This window comes from Dreissena polymorpha, chromosome 8 (genome assembly GCF_020536995.1).
Source record: "Dreissena polymorpha isolate Duluth1 chromosome 8, UMN_Dpol_1.0, whole genome shotgun sequence".
Classification (NCBI taxonomy): Eukaryota; Metazoa; Mollusca; class Bivalvia; order Myida; family Dreissenidae; genus Dreissena; species Dreissena polymorpha.
Genome location: NC_068362.1, coordinates 74,966,750 through 74,973,506, shown reverse-complemented (window position 1 = coordinate 74,973,506; position 6,757 = coordinate 74,966,750). Strand labels below are relative to the sequence as shown.

The window sequence follows — 6,757 nt, the reverse complement described above, 5'->3', positions numbered from 1 at the left end:
TGTGTTTCCCACAAAGCAAATTGTCCAAAAATTACAACTTAAGGCAAAACGACAATTTGAAAATGTTGAAACGATTAAATTCAACGCATGCCCAATAAGCATTTCGTCGTTTAAGGATCAATTAGTGACTTTGTCTACAGCATGTGATGATAACATGTGCAGTTTAGCAGCAATGAAGTGCAGTGATACGACAGCCAAACAATTCTGCAAAGAACCGAATATCCAGTTTGCGAAGCGTATTCGTTTTGTGAACCAAACATCACTGGTATTGCTGGGTTACAATACCATATCATGTGTACAACTATCAAAGAAAGGAACCGATTTACTAATCGTTGGCGAATTATGGCACATTGACACCACTGTTGCCGGCGTTATAGATATCAGTGACGTTGTTGTTGGCGACGGTGGTTGCATGTACGTGAGTGGATCAAAGTCTAACAATGTAAAATTGCTCAAGACCAATGGAAAGTGGGGAATTCGCTCAACAATCTACTTTAACATGCAACCAACATCTGTTTCACTTAATAACAGTAAACAAAAGATCATTGTAAGTTGTGATGACAACACAGTACGAGTTTTTGCAGAAAAGTAGATCCTTTTATATAAAACATTTTTAACAGTTCGACGAAAAAATAATGCAAATAAATGTACTCAATATTTCGTAACAACATAAAACAAACCATCGCTCATCTCATTTACGAGTGTAAGCAATCATTTACTCACTTTTTGTGTATGACAAGTTAAAAGGAGCTTGACATTTTATCTTTTTTCAGACCTTTCTTTCCAATAGATTATACGAAATATGATACGATAAAATCTTGCTTGATATATTCTAAAATACAAAGTCAATTACAAGTTTGATATAAGCTGTTAAACAATGAAGATGCATAACTTTGAATTTGATTTGCGAAAACGTCAATGAAAAATGTTTTGTTAATGAATGTAAGCTGTTCAATAATGTTTGAAATAGATGAATATGAAAATGTTCATAAAATGTTATATTACAGATGTACATATGGTTTAATAAGAGTTTTCAAGTTGATGTCTGCTATAATATTCGACCTATACCTCGCAATATTGTGTAAACATCTATTCCTTTAAATAAATGTATCTTTCTATGAAGTATTGTACTTATACCTCTAATAGCTTTTAAGATATTCTCTCGACAAAATGTAAAGAGAAGAAAAAAACGGGATGTTTTTTTTCAAACTATGGAAGTAAGAGGTATGACACTTTAAAGTGCACAGCTACTTACCTCATTCAGAAATATGTTTGACATGTAAATTTGATATCTCTTATAGATGTTTGTAAATAGCACATTTAAATTTGATACCTGTTGTAATTGTCGAGAAATAATCTCCCCAAAAAAGAAAACAGAACATCACAGATTTCTTCCATGATAAACCCTTGCAGATTTTTGCTGTGAAGAGTATATAGAAATAAATATCATCAACATACCCACACGGAATAATCAGTTGAACGAAGGAATCAAATAAGTTTTAGTTGATCATAACGATGTCACACTTACATGTATATTTACAATTATATTTTTTAAAGCAAAGGTATTGCTTGAATCGGTCATTGTATAATATTCAACTTGACTCATTTTCACTGTACATTTTGACTTTTTTAACATTTTATAACCACATGAAAACATGAATTAATAGGTTTATAATTAAAAAGAAACATCAGTATTCTTACTTGTTCCGGTATATTTTTTAAAATAATTTAAACGTGGTACAATTAATCATGTTAAAAATAAATATGCAATTTCATCAGCTTGTATAAGGTCGACGTTGCGAGCAACAATGGATAAGGACAGTGGTGAGCCAATACGAGTTACCTCTCGTTAGCCCCTGTTATAAAAAACACACAAATACTACTTATGTATAACCATTTGCATTCGAGTCTAAGCAAAACTATACAATATTAAATACCAAATATGTTAAACGGATTTATTGTTGCATTTATGTTTTCTAAAAGATCGATGAGGATAAGTCTGCAGAAATTCTGATGATTTTCTTTAAACATTATATAGAACAGTGTTTTTAAAAAGCTGGCACAATGAAATTGTTCTTCCAGTAAAACATTTATAAATGTATATGTGTGTTCTTAAATTACAAGATAGTTTAATGGTCAAGTCATGTTCAAAAAATAATATAAATACATTGATTTTTGTTTTCAAAAGAAAGAAATACAAAAATTCAAATTAAAGCAGACTCGGGAACAAAATCAATCATCTTTATAGTGCGGATAGTTTAATTAGACAGAGCAGTCTTTCTTTAATTGAAGCAATATAACTGAAATGCCTAATACAATAAGTACTTATACTTAAACATTGTAGTAATTCGTAAAGCTCGGAGATTTGTGTGAGTTTCAGTGAAAATATTAATCAATTTCTTACATGACATGATATTTTGTATGTTTCCTACGTTATAACTCATGCAGTGACATCCATGGCAATAAAAGTGATAAAACATATCACGGGCATTTCTCAAAAGAAAAGAATGCAATGAAAAGCCATTAAGCAGTTTTAGTAGGCCGGTTCTCAGAGGATCATTTGATGCACAGAGCAGTGAACAACGTCAGAATAGGATGACTACAAAAGATTAAGCTTCATCTGAGACAGTCAATGAATACTGATGTAGCCTCATTATCATCTGCCAGCAGATGTAGAGCTACTGAACAGTACTGACGATCTTCCCTCTCCGTCCACCCTTGGGGAAATACAAAGGCAGACATTACTATATATATCGAAGTACCAGTGACACATAAAAAGACGACCCTTGGCGAAGAAAGGTACCAACATGAAGCACTGAAAAGGACCTGCACATATTGATCAGCAACACGGTCAGTCAGGAGAGGAGAGGATGAGATTGCGTGTACGCGCAGTAGCAGAAGGAGGCAAGAAGAGGCAATACCAATAGGCCGCCATTGCACAAAGTATAGAGCTAAGGTGAAAGTCTTAATATATGCTGCAAACATGGAAGTCGTTAGCAATGCTGTAAACACCATAGCAAGCAAAGTAGACCAAGACTCCCAGATGGTCTTCGTAATGGATGCTAAGTCAGTACTAGGTGCAGCAACAGCCAAAAAACCCTACTTTGCCTTACAGTATCACTGCAAAGTATCAAATGCTTAATAGCTTTACCAATGAATATCCTCTCACTGAAGAATACATTGAAAAGATGTTAATATAATGGCAAATATAGGAGCGTCAGAAAAGAGTCAGTCTCAGAGAAATTATCACCGTCGTTATGTGTCTGTTAAGAACTTAACTTCCACAAAATGCTGGTCTATCCTAGGGCCCCTTCTTTGTCCTGTATACGTTAATGACGAGATATTCACTGTCCATTTCACCTGTTTGCAGGCGGCTACCTGCAATATAATGCAGCTACTCAACTCAGCTGTAATTTTGCAAAAATCATTTCATGAGCTAACACTTGGTTGGTTACCTTCGTCCATGCAAACCTGAATCTTGGGTAATATCTAGAAAAATCAACCGCCGAATCAAATCCCCTCTTTTCTCAACAAGCACCAAAATTATTGAGGTTTAGTCTCAAAGATCTAAGCCTTAATTTTTCGAATTCATGTTCCCGGCATGACCGTATTGAAAAACTCAAGATTAAAGCATGGCAAATAATCAGTATTATGAGAACTATTAAGTTTTCGCTTTATAGAAAGTCAATGTTATGTCCACTGCATATTTGGGGACAATTCTTAACAAAGCTGATGTAGTCTGCGGTAATATAAGAACACAACATAAAAAAAGAACTTGAAAAGATTCAAGAGGATTCAGCAAGGATAAATAGTGGGAGAACATTTAAAGCATCCTTGCAGAAACTCTATAATGAAACGGCTGTCGAACCCGTAAATAATGGAGAATACAACATAAACTTGCATACTTCTACAATATGTATACTTCACTATCACCCTCATTACAAAACCTACACATTATAAATGCTAATCTTAACGCATCAAAGGCTTGCAGGTCTACTCATATACACGTGGTTGTGACGAGGCTGATGGACCTATACATAAAATTCGAAATACAAACACCTACACATTTAAGGCTATATGTGTTTAAAGCGTACATATAAAAAAAAAATAGTAAATCATACCGAAAATTAGCATGATCTTTATCAAAAATGTGCTAATAGTCCTGGTACTACTAAATTCGTGCGCAATGTCGGCCACAGTAGCTTATAAATGCCATTGTTACGATTAGTAGTAGTAATAGTAGTAATCGTAGTTGTAGTAGTAGTAGAAGTAGTAGTAGAAGAAGTAGTAGTAGCAGTAGTAGTAAAAGTAGTAGTAGTAGTAGTAGAAGTAGTAGTAGTAGTAGTAGTAGTAGTAGTAGTAGTAGTAGTAGAAGTAGCAGTAGAAGTAGTAGCAGTAGTAGTAGTAGTAATAGTAGTAGGTGTAGTAGTAGTAGTATTAGTAGTAGTAGTAGTAGTAGTAGTAGTAGTAGCAGTAGTAGTAGTAGTAGTAGTAGTAGTAGCAGTAGTAGTAGTAGTAGAAGTAGTAGTAGTAGTAGTAGTAGTAGTAGTAGTAGTAGTAGTAGTAGTAGTAGTAGTAGTAGTAGTAGTAGTAGTAGTAGAAGTAGTAGTAGTAGAAGTAGTAGTAGTGGTAGTAGTTGTAGTAGTTGTAGTAGTAGCAGTTATAGAAGTTTAATGAAGTATTTTTATAACTATTATTTTTAATTATTATTGATTACATGCACACGTATTCATACATAGATTTATAAACATATAAAAGATTGCCTTACTTGTGCGGGGAAGTATACCGACAGAGTTCAGCTTATCGCATTTCAACGATCGCGCTGACATTTGTCCCATGTGAACACTGTTGAATGGTCTGTCCTCGTAAGCGGTTTTATCACAATAAATCAGTTTTAAGGAAGTTAACGTCGATATGTTTAAATAATTTGCAACGGATATGTTAAATAAATTATTTTTGTCTGGACATAATGTAAAATATGTTAAATTTAGTTCAATAATAGACATACAGTTGCGTAGTAAATAAAGATGGATCTTCAGTCCATTTTCAAAGAACAGAGCTCGTCAGGGCCGATCATCGTGAAAAAGGACTCGACAACGGATGAAAACTATAGGGTAGAGCTTTTTTGTGAACCATGTAACTACGTCGATAACACAAATAAAAAGGAATGCAATGGATTCTGCGTTGAATGCACTGAGTATCTTTGTTCAGATTGCATTCAGGATCATAAGAAAAACAAGATCACACGACAGCATGTTGTTTTACAAAAGGATGACCTACCTGTGGATATATCGCCATTTTTACAATTGAAGGAAATGTCGCAATGCATTAGTCATCGAGGTAGAAAAGTCGAGTTTGAGTGTGCAGACCACAACAAACTTTTGTGTTCGTTATGTCTCTCAAAGGATCACAGAGATTGTAAAATTATTAACGATTTAACAGCAAACGAGCATAGTATTAAACTTGATATCGGGTCGGTTTTAGACACCGTGGAAACATATTTACAAAACACAAAGGCGATTGTTTATCAGAAAGAACTCCATTTGAAAGACCTTGAAAACCAAGGACAAGAAATATATTTGGTTTGCGACGATTATGTGCAGTCTGTAAAGGGGCAGATCGACAGGATCAATAGCGAAGTGAAATCAAAAGCTGCAACTGTCATGTTTTCTGAAAAGATATCGATCGAACATACTATTACAGAGTATTCACAGTTCAAATCGGAAATAGAACGATTGAATGAGCTTTTAAATATTTTACAACATGGCGATAACGTTGAAAAAGCAGCGGTTGTAAAATATCTTGCAACGCAAATAGAGCATTTGAATACATGTATTTTTAAAGTTCAGAAAAGTCAGTTGAGTCCAAGAAACAATTCGTCCGAAACAGCGTTAGCCTGTTTGCAATCACTGTGTAAGATAGCATCTTATAGTTCGGATGATATGCTTTTATTTAATTCAAGTAACACCCAACCTAACCAAGCATGTATGTTTTCTACAAATGATACAACGGAGGAAAAAGCATGCACAAGCGTTACTCCTAACCAGCCAGCAAGATTACATATGACCAGTGGTACAACAGTAAAGACTGAAGGCCCATTGATCACCACATCATCTGAAAGCATAAACACATCAACTGTTAAAACACGATGTGAATTAAACCTATCCGTTACTTCAACGCAATCATTTCTTCCTCCGTCTACAGAAAGCGCCTCTACAACTTCGCAGGTAACATCTCGCGCTTCCGGAACTACACTTGGCGCTTCAATTACAAATGCCATTAGTGGCTCTTTAACTACGCTTACAATCAGTGATGCCTCCTCGAGGGTAACGTCCGTACCTGTTCCATCTTTGGTACATAGTAATGTTAGCGTCAGGACATTAAATGAAAAGTATTCCCCTTCAATTGTTGCATGCGCGAACCTACAGGGGAGTCGGATTGCGATCCTGGACAATATAAACAATAAAGTCAAATTACTGTCTGATGAAAATGATATTCGTTTTTACGTTGATTTTAAGTTATCAAGTCGTCCATCTGACATGTGTGCATTTGTAGCAGAGAACCAACAGAGTTTTTTATATGTGTGTTTTCCACAACTGAAACAGATACAGAAAATTGCCGTAATGGCCAAGAGACAAAACAGTGTCGTGGGGATAATAGAGACTAAATTTCACCCCATAAGCATAACAAATATTGGCGCCCACGTTATTTTGTTATCCAAATCATGTATTGATGGTCTACAGCTAACCACTTTCGC

At 35.0% G+C, this 6,757-nt stretch overlaps 1 protein-coding gene across 1 annotated transcript in view; it reads right to left on the bottom strand.

Annotated features, from left to right (window-relative positions):
• LOC127841734 (uncharacterized) overlaps nt 1–4,854 on the bottom strand; it is a 45,989-nt gene extending 41,135 nt beyond the window's left edge. The window contains exon 1 of the mRNA XM_052370772.1: nt 4,769–4,854. The gene's annotated coding sequence lies outside the window, so the exon portion shown is untranslated. The remainder of the gene's footprint in view (nt 1–4,768) is intronic.
• Nucleotides 4,855–6,757: the final 1,903 nt, after the last annotated feature.